Here is a 17,723-nt window from a genome sequence, read left to right as displayed (position 1 = left end):
GCCTGCAAGCTTGGTGTGCAGGACCAGGTCAGCTGCTCAGCCCGAGAGCCGGCCCGGTTCCCAGCCGGCCCCAGGCAGGCGGAGAGCCGAGCGGGCAGTCGGATGTGCCCTGGGGGATGCCACACTGGCCTCTCCTATGGCACCTTCTAGAAATGGCTTCTGGGATGCCTGCCCCTCTGGGAGCGCCTCCCCGTCGGCAGAGCTCAGGCCACGGCATCCAGGTGAGGCCCCCGCCCCCTGAGGCTCACTTCCACACCCACCTCCCTCTTCACAGTCTCACACTTGACATCCCCCGGCAAGCATCTCAATCAGAGCTCCCAGGGCCCCCTTCCTCCCAGCCAAGCCACCAAACCAACCCAGCTACACAGCCCCCCTGCGGCGCTCCTGCTGCAAGGGCCGGCTTGTGCCGTGTACTTTCCTCCATAGCCTTGGAGACAAGGCACCATCACATATTTATTGTCACACGTATTTGCAGCATAGCTGCTTCCCAGGAGACTGTAAACTTGAGTATGAGGTTTCTCTGTCTCCTCTGCTTCCCCGCACCCAGCCCAGTGCCTGATACATGCAGGAAGTCCTCACTAAAGACGGTACTTCAAAAAGAAAATGGAATTCGAAGATAAGTTAATTTTGGTGCAAGGTATTTTGAAATCCATGCATAGTATACATTTTTACCATATGCATCTTCCAGGAACTTAAGTACTCACATATATCTGCTGGGGGAATGATTTCAAAGTAGAGATAGGTCCTGGACCAGGAGGAGCAGTTCTAGGCAAACACACACACCAAAAAGAAGGCCAGGACACCTGACAAAGAAAAAAATCCGCGATCACATCTTACTTTCCTGAAACTGGCCATCTGGCCTCTTTCTCCTCTTGCTTAATGAAGTTTCATGTTTAATAAAGGCCCTGGGGGCTGGCGCCATGGCTCACTTGGTTAATCCTCCGCCTGTGGCGCCAGCATCCCATAAGGGCACCAGGTTCTAGTCCCAGTTGCTCCTCTTCCAGTCCAACTCTCTGCTCTGGCCCAGGAGGGCAGTGGAGAATGGCCCTAGTGCTTGGGCCCCTGCACCCGCATGGGAGACCAGGAGGAAGCACCTGGCTCCTGGCTGCAGATCAGCATAGCGCCGGCCGTGGTGGCCATTTGGGGAGTGAACCAGCAGAAGGAAGACCTTTCTCTCTGTCTCTCTCTCTCACTGTTTGTAACTCTAAGAAATAAAAATAAATAAATAAATAAATAAAAGCCCTGAACAGTTAGGACAAACATACAGTGTGTGATCACAAACTTAGTGAACTGCAGCAAGTTTAAATGTCTGATATGGGAGGGCCTAAAGTCTATGCATAAGCATATCCATTCTGGTGGATGGTCTAACGGCCAAGAATTGAGTAGTTGTAATTTCAAGGTTTGTAACCCGGCAAGGCGTAGAGGTAGCTTTGGGTTACGTATCTGAATTTGCAGCAGGACCTAAGGAGCTCTGGTGGTTTAGGAGTTCAAGTACTTGGAGTTCACAAGTCCAGGGTCACTGCTCCGGCTGCCTGCTAAGGACTCCTCTGGGCTCCAGCTACAGGCAGCAGAAAACGCTGCATCGTGCTGGAGGGGAAACTGCATTGGTTTTTTTGGTTACAAAAATTAAGAGTGTGAACTCCGGCTCTTCTCCCTACCACCTCTGCGTTCACAGAACCTGGCACGGTCTTCTGTTTTCTCATCAATACCTACCTCCCAGGACTGTTACCTAACACAGCTGAGCTCTCAGGAAAAAATTCATTCACACCACTCGCCCAGGCAGGTGCAAACAAGTCTGAGCTGAGTCGGCTCCCTACAAACTGTTTCACTTTTGGAGGAAGGATGATTTCTCTCTTCCTTTTCTTTTTTACTTCCTGCCTTAAAGGACCTTCACGTCCAGGCTCAGTAGGAAAAAACCAACAAGGACTTTGCTTCGCAAATCATGCTTGGCCGTGCAAGCTCCTGCTAATGTCTACATCTGAGAGTAAACTGCTGTCGCGAGGAAACTAATGTGGAACACTGGCTGTGGCCTTTCTCGGAGCTCTACCATGCCTGCTGGGGTGCGAATGATACTGACTTTGTTCCCGTTGATGCAAACATCCGGGCAGTTGCTCATGCTGTCTGGGGTCAACGTCTCAAGATTAGAAAGTGGAGACATCCTGAGATCCAGGCAAAACCAATCATGTTGTCAGGGAGTAGCTGGGACCCCGGAGTTCCCACCTCCTTTTCCTGCCATGAAGTTTCTGTCTCGAGGGAAAACAGCTGTCCATTCTCAGGCCAACTGGGACTGAAGCCAGCTGTTGCTTCCAGATGCCAAGAGCCAGAAGCACACCCACTCGTCTCTCCCATCCCCAAGCCTGAAGTCTCAAACTTTATCGAATTCATGAATAACCTCAGGGACTTGCTAAAAACGCGCTGCCCCAGGCTGTACCTCCAGAGAATCTGACTCAGTTAGCTCAGGTAAGCCAGGTCCTATAGTCTGCACGCTTGGTCACTGCACACCTGTCCCACTGCCACCCTCCCCCACCCCACCCCTACCCAGGGAAATCCAATGTGATTAGTCTGCGACTCATCCTACAGTGATACTTGCCACAGTGGAGGCATCCGTGAGCTGGTAAATGCCTAGCACCAGCCCTGGAGCAAGGCAGGCCTGGTCTGTAGCTCTGCTGACTGCAGTGGTGTAAATATTGCCATCAGGTCAAGTACTCATGTGGCATCATGACTGTGAAGTTGGGGATAGAGGGTGAAACCAGTTCTCAGAAGGCACTGGTTCCAGCACAGCACTGGGTGGAAGTTTCTGGATGCCTCCAAATGCTGGCACGGGGACCATGGCACGGAAGGCTACTCTTTAGCCTAGGATATCGCATTCCCTGCTCCGCCCCCCAAACCCTTAGCTTTTTTTTTTTTTTTTTTTTTTTTTTTTACAGGCAGAGTGGAGAGTGAGAGAGAGAAACAGAGAGAAAGGTCTTCCTTTTGCCATTGGTTCACCCCCCAATGGCCACTGCGGCTGGCGCATCGCGCTGATCCGAAGGCAGGAGCCAGATGCCTCTCCTGGTCTCCCATGGGGTGCAGGGCCCAAGCACTTGGGCCATCCTCCACTGCACTCCCGGGCCACAGCAGAGAGCTGGCCTGGAAGAGGGGCAACCGGGACAGAATCTGGCACCCCAACCGGGACTAGAACCTGGGGTGCCGGCGCCGCAAGGCGGAGGATTAGCCTAGTGAGCCGCGGCGCCGGCCACCCTTAGCTCTTTGAAAAGTTCGTTCTGGTGACCGGTTCCCAGAGACCTCTCTGGGTTACAAAGCAGAAAGAGAAAGAGGTCTAGGAAAGAAAATGCCAACAGTGTAGGATGTGGGCCTCGGCCGCACCGTCCACCTGGGTCAGCTCAGCATTCAGCAGGAAGGGGTTTCAGACACCTGTCTCTGCCTTCATTCAGTAAGTTTCTGCCCAGCTCATGTCCACCTGACCCCACTGACCTGGAGGAGGAGGGGGAAAGGCTGCCTGTTGGGGACCTTAAGGGATTAAAGGGGGTGGGGTGACCGAGCAGTGGTCACAGACCCGAGGTCAGCTGTGGTTTTAGGCTGCCCCTCTGCCTCCATGCACTGGTCCCATGAAGATTTCGGCGGCTTCCTCCCGCCCCCGACTGGGTGAGCAGATGTGGCGAGGTCTCCAGTTCCCAGGGCCCAGGACATAACCATTCGTTACGGGCCGCTCTGAGTGCTGCCTGCTGTCCCGGTCAGAGCAGCTTTGCCCTCACGCCCCGCGCAGCAGGGTCCAGCCAGGTGGGGGCCCCAAGCTACTCTGCTTTTTCTGCAGCGAGAGGATGTGGCCCGGGGAAAACAACTACCTCCCTGCTCTAAGTCCACGTCAGAAAAAGAATTTTTTTTTGATTGTTAAACTTGAGAGACAGAAAGGGGAGAGAGAGAGAGAGATGGATGGGTGGAGAGAGAGAGAGATCTATTATCTGGTTCACCCCTGCAATGCGCATAATTACTGGGATCAGGACCAGGCTGAAGCCAGGAGCTAATTAATAATAATATAATCATATAGATAGATAATATAATATAGATAATATAATAATAGGTCTGTGGCCTGCGCCGAGGCTCAATAGGCTAATCATCTGCATGCGGCGCCGGCACACCGGGTTCTAGTCCCGGTCGGGGTGCCAGATTCTGTCCCGGTTGCCCCTCTTCCAGGCCAGCTCTCTGCTGTGGCCCGGGAGTACAGTGAAGGATGGCCCAAGTGCTTGGGCCCTGCACCTGCATGGGAGACCAGGAGAAGCACCTGGCTCTGGCTTCGGATCAGCGAGGTGCACCAGCCGCAGCGGTCATTGGAGGGTGAACCAACGGCAAAAAGGAAGACCTTTCTCTCTGTCTCTCTCTCTCACTGTCCACTCTGCCTGTCAAAAAAAAAAAAAAAAAAAATAGGTCTGCAAAATGAGTGGCAGGGACCCAACTATTTGAACCATCACCTAGTGCTTCCCAGGATGGACATTAGCAGGAGGCCAGAATCAGAGCCAGAGCTGAGAATCGAACCCAGGTTGTCGCTCCCCCTCTTCACAGAGGAACGACACTAGACCCTGCCTAGGCTTCATATCCAAGTCACGGCACCATTATGTCGCTCTCCCTCTTCGTGGAGGAACGACACTAAGCCCTGCCTAGGCTTCATATCCGAGTCACGGCACCATTATGTCGCTCCCCCTCTTCGTGGAGGAACGACACTAGACCCTGCACTGTTCTTTTGTCTGCTCGGCCCTTCCCGGGTTTGCTGCTGGTTCTTCCCGGGTTGGCTACTGACCCTTCCACCTCCGTGGAAGGGCGGTTCCCCCTGCCACTTTCCCCACTTCCGCGGGGGAGCGGCACACCGCTGGGCGGCTCTCTCAGGGGCTGCTCAGATGTTCCTTCAGATAGATGTTCCTCTTAGATGTTCCTGGTGCATGTTGTCTCTCTCCTCCTTTATAGTCCTCTTCCACCAATCCCAACTCTGCTACCCACACGCCAAGTACGCTGCTCTCCTCCAATCAGGAGCAGGTCCTGCTGTTTATTGGTTGAACTGGAGGCAGCTGTGTAGAAGCTGTTTCCTCCTCTCCCAGCACCATGTTGTGGGAGAGCAGATGCATAGAATAAGTCTTAATTCCAGTAACTTAGTCTAGTCCGAGTTGCTCCCAGTTGCTCCCCACACCAGGTACCCTAAGAGGGAACACACGAGTCTCAGCTGCTAAACGCATTCTAGGAATTCGGAGGCACTTGGGGGAAAGGCCGTACCCTTGCCTCTTCCACAGCAGTGCAACGCTCACAGGGGCCAGGACCACTGGAACAAACGCAGCCTGGGGCCCGTGGTGTCTTGGGCCCTACACCGCAGGTACTGACGATGCCAGAGCTTTGTCCATGTTTAGTCTGGAGAAACCCACTGTTCTTCTGTGGGCCGCTGAGCTCTCTGCTGACTGAGAGGAAGAAGAAGGATTGCGGGGAAAGTGGGGCACGTGTAAGCTTCCTTGTTTACTTCATTTATTCAAACTGAAAGTCTGATGAATTTCTCAGAGCCTTCCAACTCAGACAAAAGCATAAAGATGATCTTAATAGCCCTTCATTAAACAACGCATCCTATACCTTGTCCCGCCCCAAGAAGAGCTGATGTCTAATAATGTGTTTTCTAGCTCATGCAACAACGGTGGCCATTATGATTTTGCACAAAGTGCCACCTATGTGCCAGCCTGCAGCACAGTCTCCTATAAACGCACCCAGTCGTGGAATGGTTCTCGCCTTCCTAAAGCAGGTGAGGTACGCTGACCCTTGTCTGCAGCACAATACCAAGGTGTTATTTTGCCCTCTTTGCTGTGTGGACATTTGGGTCAAGTTGCTGGCACTAGACTAGACTGGCAGTCACAGTATTGCTCACCACAAACTCACAGGAAAAAATAAAGGGAGCAAGTTTCACTTAACAATGTCCTGGATTAAGTGGGCAAAATCATTAATTTTATGAAACTCTGCCCCAAGCATACACATTTTTTTTTCCATTCTGCAGGATGGATTGGAGAAGCGGCATCCGGCCCTCCCAGGGCATCCCGCAGTGTGTGATCACCTCCAGGAAAAGCACCCGCGTGGGGTGCCCGAGCTGTGCGCTGAACTCGCCACGTTCCTGGGACGCCGTGCTAACTCCAAAGGACCAAACAGCCTCGTTATTCAGGCTGGGGACTTTCTCAAAACCGAACAAACTGAGCCTGTCACGTCAAGAAAGACAACTGACACTTTTGATGGCCAAGATGGAAGCTTCCAGAACCAATCCAGTTTTGAAAACTTGTTTCTGGCACAGTGAGCTTGACACCTTCCCAAGACAGGCGGGAGTTTCTGATGAGCTCAGTGGTGCTATTAAGAAATGTGAATTTTCGGCTTTCATCATGACATATGCCAACCAAACTCAGAAGATCGGCACAACTCAGTGAAGCAATATTTTCCAAATGACCCCATGCACAGTATTACACAATCGAGCATGGGCAAAAGATCATTCGAAGTGCAAGCCAGACCAAATGGATTTTAACATAACTGAGTACAAAAAGTTCATGGCTATAGTTTCAGATTCCACATTGCAAGTAACCTTTCATAAACTCGCATTTGTTGAGTTTTTGGTATAGTGTCAGGGAAGAATAACCACAATTATCTGAAAAGACTATTAATACATTCCTCTCTTTCCCAGCAACCTCTCTCTCTGAGGCTGGATTTCCTTCGCATACTTCAACCAAAACAACATTATCACAGCTGATTGAATGCAGAAGTAGATATGAGGATCCAGCTGTCTTCTATTACGCCAGACATTAAAGAGATTTGCAAAAAATGTAAAACACTGTCACCCTTCTCATTAAATTTTGTTTGTTTTGGAAAGCACCACTATTTTTGCAATAGAGTATGTTATTTTAAAACTTTAAAGTGAAGTAATGCATTTTAATCACTTTCTAAATATTAATTTATTCATAAAATGAATAAGTTATTCAATGAACTAGCAAATACATATTAAGTATTTTTGTTTTTATCTTTAAAACAGTAAATTATTGAAGTCTCTATTGCTGTGAAGTCCAGAATCCTGTTGGAGTAAAACAATAATAGTCATTTGTTCTATCTCCATTTGCTGTGGCTCTGGAATTGAGAGGCGCCTGGGCTGGGTCAGGGTCTCGTATGAGGTCGTAGCCACTGGAAAATCTGATGGGGCTGGAGCACCTGCCTTCAAGGCAGCACGCACAAGCCTGGCCAGTGTTGCTGGTTGTTGACAGGAGACCTCGGTTCTTCTCCATGTAGCTCTCTCCCAATATCTACTCATAATGGACACAGAAGAACAGATCTGAGCCAAGTGCTTCTAATCACGACAGAGGGAGCCGTGAGTTAAACTGACCAAGGTCCCTGTCCTCTTGAGGTGTAGGATTCTAGGAATGGGAAGAGACAGAGAGAGAGAGAGAGAGAGAGAGAGAGAGAGGCAACAGCATCATAAATAAGCCAGCTCCGTTATGTGTGGGCAGTGATGGCTGCCATGGGAAACACACAGCAGAGTGGGGCCAGGGTGGGTGCGGGGTGCACTGCAGTATGGCAATCTTTAAAGATGAACCAGAGTGGCCACTCACCAGTGGCCTTCTCACTGAGAAGTGAGAGTTTGAGTGAAGACTTGGGAAAGTCAAGGAGCTGGCCAGAGGGAATGGTCACGGTCAAGACTCTGAGGTAGACACACAACTGGTGAGTTTAAAGACAGCAAGGAGGCCGGGGGAACTGGAGAGAAATGGGGGAGGGGAGAAGAGAGGAGGAAGGGAAGGTCAGAGCGTTGACAGGGGCCGACCACGTAGGGCCCCCAAGGCCACAATAGGGGCTGTGGCTTTGACTCTGAATGAGATGGGAACCACATTGAGGTCATGTTGAGAGGTCTGAGGGGGTGGGCGATGCTGTGAAGTAGAAGGTTAAGCCTCCACCTGCAGCACCAGCATCGCATATAGATGCTGGTTCAAGTCCTGGCTGCCCACTTCCTAGTCAGCTCCCTGCTAATGCACCTGGGAAAGCAGTGGAAGATGGCCCAAGTCCTTGGGCCCCTGCTCCCATGTGGGAGATCCAGAAGAAGCTCCTGGCTCCTGGTTTTGCCCTGGCCTGGCTCAGTCCTGGCTGTTGCAGCCATTCAGGGAGTGAACCAGTAGATGGAAGATCAATCTCTCTCCCTTCCTCCCTCCCTCCCTCCATCTCTGCCTTTCCAATAAATAAATCAATCTTTAAAAAAGAACAGGGGGAATGTGATCTGTCCTGGTGGAAGGACACTGTCAGGAGACGGGTGCAGCTGACCAGGGAAGAGCTGGCCATGGCTTATCCGTGGTGCGAGCTGACTGTGCAAAGGCGGAGCCCAAAGGGTTCCCCAGCAGTGTAGCAGTGGGGTGCATGAGAAAGGTGACTCCTTGGAGACGCCGCTAGCTGGCTGGGTTGATATTGCTTGAGAAAATAAAGTCGCAGGTAGTGCAGTTGGACAGCCATAGTGGTTTAGAAAGTTCCATCAGACTCGCTGAGTAGGGGCTGCTCCCCGTGAGTTTTCGGTAAAACCCTTTTCACTTGCTCTCCTCCGGTGCCTCCCCAGGAGCAGAGCTTCTGAGGCTGGTAGATCCTTTTGCTGCCTGTTTGATAGAAAACAACAGAGAAAATCACTCCCTGCGTGTAATTTTATTCAAAGGAGTGCAAGAATGTTGTTCTTGGGCCTCTCTTTTCTCTTTGTCTTTCTTATCGGAAATGAAAGAAAACAGCAGAGGAGATAGGATCTCAGGCCTAGAAATCCCAGCAGGTAATTTGGGAGTTGAAAACAAATCTTTCCTGAAATGCATTAAGCAGGTGGAGGGGATTCCAACTTAGACTCGAAAAACCACACCTTATCCTGGCCTGGCAGAGAGCTTCCTTCCAGCCCCAGGCAAAGCCCAGCCTCCACCCACCAAAAGCCTGTAGTTAATAAACGTTAAACAACAACAAAACGCCCAAGTGGAAAAAGGAAGACTGATTGAAGACCAAGATACCAATCAGCTGACGGGGCCTCGGGAGAGCTGCACACAGGGGGAAAGTGGAAGCAGGGAAACAGGGGCCCAGGCCACGGTTTCTTCTAGAACACTGGGGCAGGGTATGTGGCTGGCTTGAGTCACAGCGATTCTTTTTCTTGATCAAACTTGTTCACTTGTTTCATCTGACCTGTGCACGCCAGCGACCATGGGCAAGCTCTTGAAAATGGCTGATCTAGCTCCAGAATCCATTTTCGAGCCACCCCGTGTCATGCCGAGGAGGCTGGCAGGACTGGAATTTCCAAATTGGTCTAGCGAAGTCAGCTGTGGGTTGATGAGGAAGTTCTCATGGTTCCAGAGGGCCCAGAAAAAGAAGGATCCTGCGATGCTATGGGGAGTTGCACGGCAATTATTCACCGGGCACACTACTGTCACAGAAGGACAGTTCAGGGAGGTCGAGGGACAGTTAGCAGGTGGCAAAGCAAGGATGGAGATGGCTGGAATAAATCCTGGTGCTACCATTTACTGAGCACCTAGAATGAGATGGGCCAAGTAGCCCTGTGCTGAGTGCACTTTAATGTGTTCCGCCTTCTTGTTGAAGAAGTGAAACTGCCCAACCAAACTTCCTGTAGTTCTATTTCTGCACTGTCCAACCCGGTGGCCGCCAGCCAGCCCCATGTGGCTGTGGAGACTCAGGATCTGAATCCTTTCTTTTATTTCATCTTAATGGACTTACATTTCTATAGCCACTCTTGTGGCCAGTGGCTCCTGTGCCGGGCAGCATAGTTCCAAGAGGATTAGCAGGCTTCCAGAAAGCTAGTGAAGGAGCAGGTGAGAGTTGCATTGTGGGCCATGCCTTAGCCTTTCCCCGCTCTGCTCCCCAGTGAGGGGGCCTGACTTCTGCAAAGTGAAAGGCCCTGGGAAGGAAACCGGCCAGACAGCACACAGCCAGGCACAAATAAAGCCAGAGCCCCTAAAGCCTGCTTCTTGAGTGTGTCTGGGGGTCCACAAGGAGGCCCCAATGGGTAGACAAGCAGCCCACCTGGGGGTTTGAGGCCCTGCGCCAGCAACTTGCCCGAGCCTACGATGGCCTGGTTGGCCGAGGGTTCTCTGACACACAGGTCCCAGCCCTCCTGAGTAAACACCAGTGTTTCATTTTTTCTGGGCTTAAGACTCATTGGTGGAGAGGTGGTGCGCTTCCAGGCCCACACCACCCTGCCAAAAACAGGTCACTCGCAAAGGTCTCCCCGCCCCGGAGGTGCACCTGCCCTCTGCCCTGTGCCTCCACGCAAACCTTGAGGCTGAGCTGGGCCTTCTGTGTATCCCCGGCCTCTGCACCGCCCGGGCAGGTTCCTCCCTGCTCCGAGGCCTCCTAGGCCATCCCGGGATGCTCAGGATGAAACCCAAAGTGGCCGCTTCCATGGCTGGCCCAGGCCACTGCCTGACCTTAGGGCCCATGGTTGCCCCCACCCCCCATTCCATTTCACACTCCGCTCACTGTACTTCAAACACTTCCCTGTCCCCGGCCTTTGCGCTTGGGATTCCTTCTGCCTGCAGCAGTCTTCCCAGATTGAACGTGGCTTGCTCTCCCTACATCTACTGTCTGCTCAATGTCACCTCTTCAGAGAGCTGCCTCTTCCTGACCCCCGTGAGTGTCAAATGGTGTGCACCCCTCACTGCCATCTCCCACTCTGCTTCTCTTTCTCAAGGCGCCTCGCCCTAGCTCCATGGGGCCTCCGCAGCTGTGGGTTCCCCATCTGCATAGTCAACCAACCGTGGATGGGAAATGTTTGGAACAAAAAAATTGCATCAGTCCTGAACACATGCAGGCTTTTTCCTTGTCATTATTCCCTACACAATACAGAGGAACACCGATTTACCTAGCACTTACATTGTGTTACTCGAGAGATGAATGAAAGCAAAAGGGAGGATGTGGGTGGGTTCTTTGCAAACGTTATGCCATTGTGGGTGAAGGACTTGAACCTCTCTGGATGTTGGTATTCATGGGCAGGGGAGTCCTGGAACCAACTCCCCTGTGGATACCAAAGCACGCTGTATGTGGTTGGTTTACTGTCACCCACACTGAGATGCAAACAGGATCAAGAGGAACAGTGCCTTTTCTACCCTGTGTCTCTGGTTTCTGGACTAGAATCTGCTGCCTAGGTGCTCCCTGCATAGCTGTTGAGTTGCAGGGTTGTTTCCCTCCAGCGCGGGCCGGTGGGGGGGGGGGGTGGAGGCAGGAAGGGGGGAAAGGTGCGTGGGCAGGGAGTGGGGCTCTGGCTTGGCTCACCCCCTCCAGATCAGCACTTCCATGATCTGGATACTGGGCCATGAGAAGCAGAGAGATTTGCTAGTTTCATTTCTTTTGCCTTGGGAAAGTTAAAGATCACAGATAATCCAAAGCTCAGTGCCAAGTTGTCTGATTTATAATCGAGGAATAATTCATTCAGGGGTAAACAAGAGTAAAGGACTGACAAGTGAACCGTAGGAGGAGAGTGATGGGAAACAGACGAGGGGCCGAGCAAACACGCGGGCCAGTTTGGCTTGCATTCCCACCAGCACTTGCTCAAACTTGAACTGAGAGAGGCCCTGCTGATTTCCACTCCCAGAATCCTTTGGGCCACATTGCCCTGGTGGCTGTTGGGAGTGAGGGTGTTGCTGCAGGTGGTGGCAGCCTAGGTAACTCTCATCCTATGGGACCATATTTCACACTGAAAGGTACACCCAGAACGGTAGGTGTTTCTCAAGGAAGTCCCAGGCTCCCAGAGGCCACCCAACTTTCCTAAAACCTGGATTTGGAGGGCAGAGGGTGGCAGAATTTTCTTTCTCTTCTTCAATGCACTTCATAGAAATGTCTCTGCTCAGGGCCGGCACTGTGGCGTAGTAGGCAAAGCAGCCGCCTGAGGCACTGGCAGCCCCTTTGGGTGCTGGTTCGAATCCCAGCTGCTCCACTTCCAATCCAAGCTCTCTGCTATGGCTTGGGAAAGCAGTACAAGATGGCACACGTCCTTGGGCCCCTGCACCCACGTGGGAGACCCAGAAGAAGCACCTGGCTCCTGGCTTCCGATTGGCGCAGCTCTGTCCATTGCAGCCATCTGGGGAGTGAACCATTAGATGGAAGACCTCTCTCCCTCTCTCTGTCCTTAGCTCTCTGTAACTCTCTTTCAAATAAATAAATCTAAAAAAAAAAAAAAAAAAAAAAAAAAAAAAAAAAAAAAAAAACCAGAAAGAAAAAGGTAAATATTGAATGGATGGAAGAAATGTGAAGCCAAAAGGGCAACAGTGGTCCAGTGACAAATGAGATAGTCAAGCACATCCTGGCCTAGAATCGGGAACCCTGGGATGGACTCCCTATCCAGCTATGGAACTCTGGCTGTGCCCCGAGGCCTCAGTGTCCCTCTCTGTGCACGGAGAGCCTAGCCCAGCAGGACTGCAGCGTCCCTCCCAGCACGGTGGCGCTCTGGTTCTCTGAACACGTGCCCCAAGCTTTGTGTGGCCCAGCTCCGACGTGCGTCCCGCCCAGGGCACAGCCTGCCGCCCTGCAGCTCGGCCACTGTTTGGAAGCACCAGAGGTGATTCAGTCGCAATTCTCCCCGAATATTTTTCATGTCCACCATGAAAGAAAGTTCTGGAAGTTAGCCACCATCAAGACAGGAAGCCCAGCCAGAGGCTGGTGCTCCATTCATCAGATAATGCAGTTTCACTGAAGTTCCCTCCTCCGCTGCGGCGCTTCTGGGAGCTCACCAGGTTTCAGAGGCTTGCAACGGTCTCTGTGGCTTGCAGGATTCCATATGTGTTTCCACTCTTCCCACAGCTCGGGGCTGGCGGTGCCAGGGGAAGGCTCCAGGGACGCCACCTCCCCACCCCTCGCTCACGGGGCACTCCAGCCTCTGAGGAGACCCCCGGCCCCAACCCAGAGGCCACCTGACTTGAGGCTGCCTCTCTCGACTCCTAGGAGTGCTGCAACGCCCTAGTCCAGACTCCCTCTGCAGCTTTCCCAGCCCTCGACTCACCAGGAAGAGGAAAGAGGCCTCGGGGGAGGGCAGGAGGGGGCGCTGCTCACTGCCCGCCCCACCCCGCGCCGGGCCCCCTCCTCGCCCCACTCCCCCGCGGGCGACCCGGCTCGCTGTTATGTAACTCCTACCAAGGCCAGGGCTTTCCTTGTCTTTGCTTCTCCTTTTTAATGATCCAAGGTACTCTAGGACGAGAGAAACATTTTTATGATGCTGGTAACCAAACAACATAATGCAAATCATGGCAACCATTGGCCTAATAAAACCCATGGCTAAAAAGCCTTCGCATTCTCCAACAAGACCCTGGGAATCCACAGCTCTCTGAAGCCTTAAGTGGCCAGGGCCTCGTGCAGCCCCTGGGCCGCCAGCTGATGGCTGATGAAAGGACTTTAACGCGCCACTGAAATTCTCTTTTCCAAAATAACCACTTTGAAACCTGTTAATTACAGACACACAACCAGCCCCGGCCCCTCACCAGGACCCAGGCTGCCACCAGGGAGAGCGGGGGGCTCCCGAGGAGGCTTGCGGGGGCCGGGCCCGGCTGCACATGCTTTGTGTTGGGGGGAATTAGCGATAGGAAGAGAATCCAAATGAATTGAAACCACATGGCCGCCCCCCCCCCCAGCCTCCTCCGCCTCCCCACCCCTCGCCCCTGGAGACAGAGGCCGTTTCAGTCTAATTTGGTCCAGTGTTTGCGTTTCCTAAACTCTGTCTTGGACTCTGGGCCATTAATAGGTCGCAGCTGATTTTCATCTACACGAATCAGAGAGTTCGCTTCTTTGGTTTTAAGGAGATTACAAATTGTATGGCGCACAAACGGGATGGAGGGGCGGGGCGGGACCACAGACTCTGAGAAGCACAAAAACTCTTCAGGTTCCAGGGGGGCTGTGAGCACTCCAGGCTGAGGGTGGAATGGGAGGAAGTGAGGGTGTCTGTTGTGACCCCCGGGGCAGCAACACCGGGCCTGGTGCTGTGTACATGGAGTTAAAGAATCTGGAGAGTGAGGGCCGCAGCTCACCCACTTTCAACAAATCAGTTTCTCAGATGTTCTCTCTCTCCCTTCAAAAAGGATTTGTTTCTTGATTTGAAAGGCAGAGTGAATGAGAGAGGGAGAAATCTTCCGTCCACTGGTCATGCCCCAAATGGCCAGAACTGGTGCAAAGCCAGGCTGAAGCCAGGAGCCAGAACTCCATCTGGGTCTCCCACATGGGTGCAGGGCCCAAGCACTTGGGCCATCCTCCACTGCTCTCCCAGGCACATTAGCAGGGGGCTGGATGGGAAGTGGAGCAGCTGGGACTCAAACCGGCACTCTGACATGGGATGCTGGTGTCACAAGTGTGGGCTTCACCTGCTGTGCCGCACCCCTAACCCCAATTTCCCAAGCCGTTTGCCCACAGCCACTGTAGGCTAACGCAGGGGTCAACAAACCAGGGCGAACTGCTCAAATCCAGCCTGCAGCCTGACTGTGTAAATAAAGCTTCATTGGCACTCAGTCATGCCTGTTTGTTTATGTATTGTCCATGGCTGCCTTAGTAGTTGCGGCACAGATCCTATGGCCTACAAAGCCGAAAATACTTACTCTTGCCCCTCTATGGTGTGAGTTTGCAGAACACTGAGCCAGAGAACGATGCCCAATCCACTGGGCAGGCATTCCCACCCAGACAATGAAGGGCAGACTTGGGATTTACTCAGGTTCACCTGGGACAAAGTCTAGGCTGCTTCTGAATCTTACCCTGGAAGCCAGGAGCTTCTTCTGGGTCTCCCAAGCAGGTGCAGGAGCCCAAGGACTTGGGCCATCTTCTGCTACTTTCCCAGGCCATAGCAGAGAGCTGGATCAGAAATGGAGCAGCCGGGTCTTGAACCAATGCCCATATGGGATGCTGGCACTTCAGGCCAGGGCATTAATCCGCTGGGCCACAGCGCCGGCCCCTGAACCTTACCCTTGAAGCAAATGTGTTTATGCCTGCTTAACCAATGACAACACACGCCATCGCCGGTGGTCACGGCACTCAGTGGAGGCTGCGATGTGCTCACCCTGATACCCGCTTATCCCATCTCACAGATGAAGAGACAGTCTCTGAGATAAAGTAACTCACTGAGTTGCGTGTGGGAAACAGCAGGGACAGAAGAACTGGGGCAGGGGGCGGGTGTGGCCCAGAAGGCTAAGTCAAGGTTAGGGTGCCCACACCCTGTGTCAGAACTCCTGGCTGCCGGCTCCTCTGCTTATCATCCAGCTTCCTGCTAACATACCCTGGGAGACAGCAGCTGATGGGTCAGGTGCTTGGGTCCCTGCCACATGTGTGACCAACTCAAGAGGTCCAGGTTCCTGGCTTTGGTCTGGCCTAGTCCTGGTGGTTGTAGGCACGTGGGAAGTGAATATGTCCCTTTTCTCTCTCTCTCTCTCTCTCTCTCTCACACACACACACACGTACAATATATCTTTCAAATACATTTTTAAGAATCTTAATTTTTAGGCCGGCTCCGTGGCTCACTAGGCTAATCCTCCGCCTTGCGGCGCCGGCACACCGGGTTCTAGTCCCGGTTGGGGCGCTGGATTCTGTCCCGGTTGCCCCTCTTCCAGGCCAGCTCTCTGCTGTGGCCAGGGAGTGCAGTGGAGGATGGCCCGAGTACTTGGGCCCTGCACCCCATGGGAGACCAGAAGGAAGCACCTGGCTCCTGGCTTTGGATCAGCGTGGTGCGCTGGCTGCAGCGCGCCAGCCGCGGCAGCCATTGAAGGGTGAACCAATGGCAAAGGAAGACCTTTCTCTCTGTCTCTCTCTCTCACTGTCCACTCTGCCTGTCCAAAAAAAAAAAAAAAAAATCTTAATTTTTTAAAAAAGGAAGAGGCAGGCCCCTGAGTACCAGAGCAATGGTGGCCGTGATGAGAGCTGCTGGGTGCTTCCAGCCAACGCCCCTCCCTACGTGTGTCCCACCGACCATTTTATAAGGCCCTTCCTTACCCCTGTGGTTCTGCGAAGAATCCAGCAAGGGGCCCTGGGGGGCAAAACACTGAGTATCAGGGAGTGGGCACGAGGATCAGAAGAGTCAGCCTACATGCACCCCTCGACGGGCACCCCCACCCGGCACCCAACAGCCTCCGGGGTCCCGGGCTGGCCCTCCCTCGACCCAGACCCCTATCTGTCCCTTAAGTCTCCCTTGAAGTGTGTCTCGAAGGCAGCTCTTGACCTTCAGGCACTTCTAAGCTGGGGGACTGTGATTCGGTGACAGGCTCAGTGGTGGCAGGGCACGCAGGGGTGCTCCGGGGGGACAAAGCAGGGGAGCCTTGCCCTTTCCAGAAAGCCCCACTCCTGCCCTGTGAAGTGTGGCCGATGTACATGCACCCTTCCAAGGTTTTCAGTGCTAAATGATGGGATCATCTGGGGCTAGGCGGAGGGGACAAGAGAAACCGATGTCCCTCCAGGAGTTGTTTAGGTAAACGGAGGACACTGAGAAAGCTGTCGCCGCAGAGAAGAGGGGAAAGAGCAGGGTTTTCCCCACAGGAACCTACTTCCAGCAGGGCCAGGCCTGGGCTCCAGGTGGACGCCCTTCCAGCCAAGGCAGGGCCTCTCCCAGGCTGCAGCTCTCCGGAGACTTGGTCATGTGTGGGCCTTGAACAGAGCCACAGGGCAGCAGAGGGCCTCACTAGCTGGTGTAGAAAGGTGGCACCATTCCAAGTTAGTCTCTGGCTAACGGCAGCTTAACCTTGGTAGAGAGGACAACGGTCTGTACCTCACTGTCTCCAATTGCACTGCTGTCCCCAGGTCCCTATTCCTTGGCTGGCTTCTTGAACTTCACAAGGAGTTTCAGAATTCACCAAGGAGTCATGGGTTCTGATCTTTAGAAACCTGTTGTTGGCTGGCGTCACGGCTCACTAGGCTAATCCTCCGCCTAGCGGCGCCGGCACACCGGGTTCTAGTCCTGGTTGGGGCGCCGGATTCTGTCCCAGTTGCCCCTCTTCCAGGCCAGCTCTCTGCTGTGGCCAGGGAGTGCAGTGGAGGATGGCCCAAGTGCTTGGGCCCTGCACCCCATGGGAGACCAGGAAAAGCACCTGGCTCCTGGCTCCAGCCATCGGATCAGCGCGGTGCGCCAGCCGCAGCGCGCCGGCCGCGGCGGCCATGGGAGGGTGAACCAACGGCAAAGGAAGACCTTTCTCTCTGTCTCTCTCTCTCACTGTCCACTCTGCCTGTCAAAAAAAAAAAAAAAAAAAAAAAACCACCTGCTGTTGTCTCCAGGTGACTAGAGATGGTGAGTTGCTTGAGGGGGTGGAGATTGAGTATAAGGCAAACCCTAAGCACTGTAAAGACCCAGAGCCCTGCGCTGAGCCAGGGCAAAGCTTAGACCTCACCTGATGGAGAGGGTACAGTGGCACCTCTGGCCTCAGCCTCCCAGGGAGCATCCGCTACCCACCCCCCTCCCCTCCCCCATACTCTTTGCTTCCAACAGCACCCAGTTCTTGGGCCCCTGTACCCATTTGGGAGACTTGGAAGAAGCTCCGGGCTCCTAGATTTGGCCTGACCCAGCCCTGGCTACTGTGGCCATTTGGGGAATGAACCAGTGGATAGATCTTTCTCTTTTTCTGTGTCTCTCCTCTCTCTGTAACTCTGCCTTTCAAGTAAATAAAAATAAAGATCTCTTTCTGTCACTCTGCTTTTCAAATAAATAAAAAAGTTCATGTTAAGGGCCAGCGCTGTGGCGTAGTAGGTAAAGCCAC

The 17,723-nt window shown here is 53.1% G+C and overlaps 1 protein-coding gene across 1 annotated transcript in view; it reads right to left on the bottom strand.

The window, feature by feature from the left end:
• Window positions 1-709: 709 nt before the first annotated feature.
• Window positions 710-17,723, bottom strand: part of RAD51B (RAD51 paralog B) — a 682,004-nt gene continuing 664,990 nt past the window's right edge. The window contains exon 11 of the mRNA XM_070065137.1: window positions 710-803. The gene's annotated coding sequence lies outside the window, so the exon portion shown is untranslated. The remainder of the gene's footprint in view (window positions 804-17,723) is intronic.

The sequence above is a fragment of the Oryctolagus cuniculus genome, chromosome 20 (genome assembly GCF_964237555.1).
Source record: "Oryctolagus cuniculus chromosome 20, mOryCun1.1, whole genome shotgun sequence".
Taxonomy (NCBI): Eukaryota; Metazoa; Chordata; class Mammalia; order Lagomorpha; family Leporidae; genus Oryctolagus; species Oryctolagus cuniculus.
Note: the sequence above shows the minus strand (reverse complement) of the source record. Positions and strands in the feature narration are given on the sequence as shown.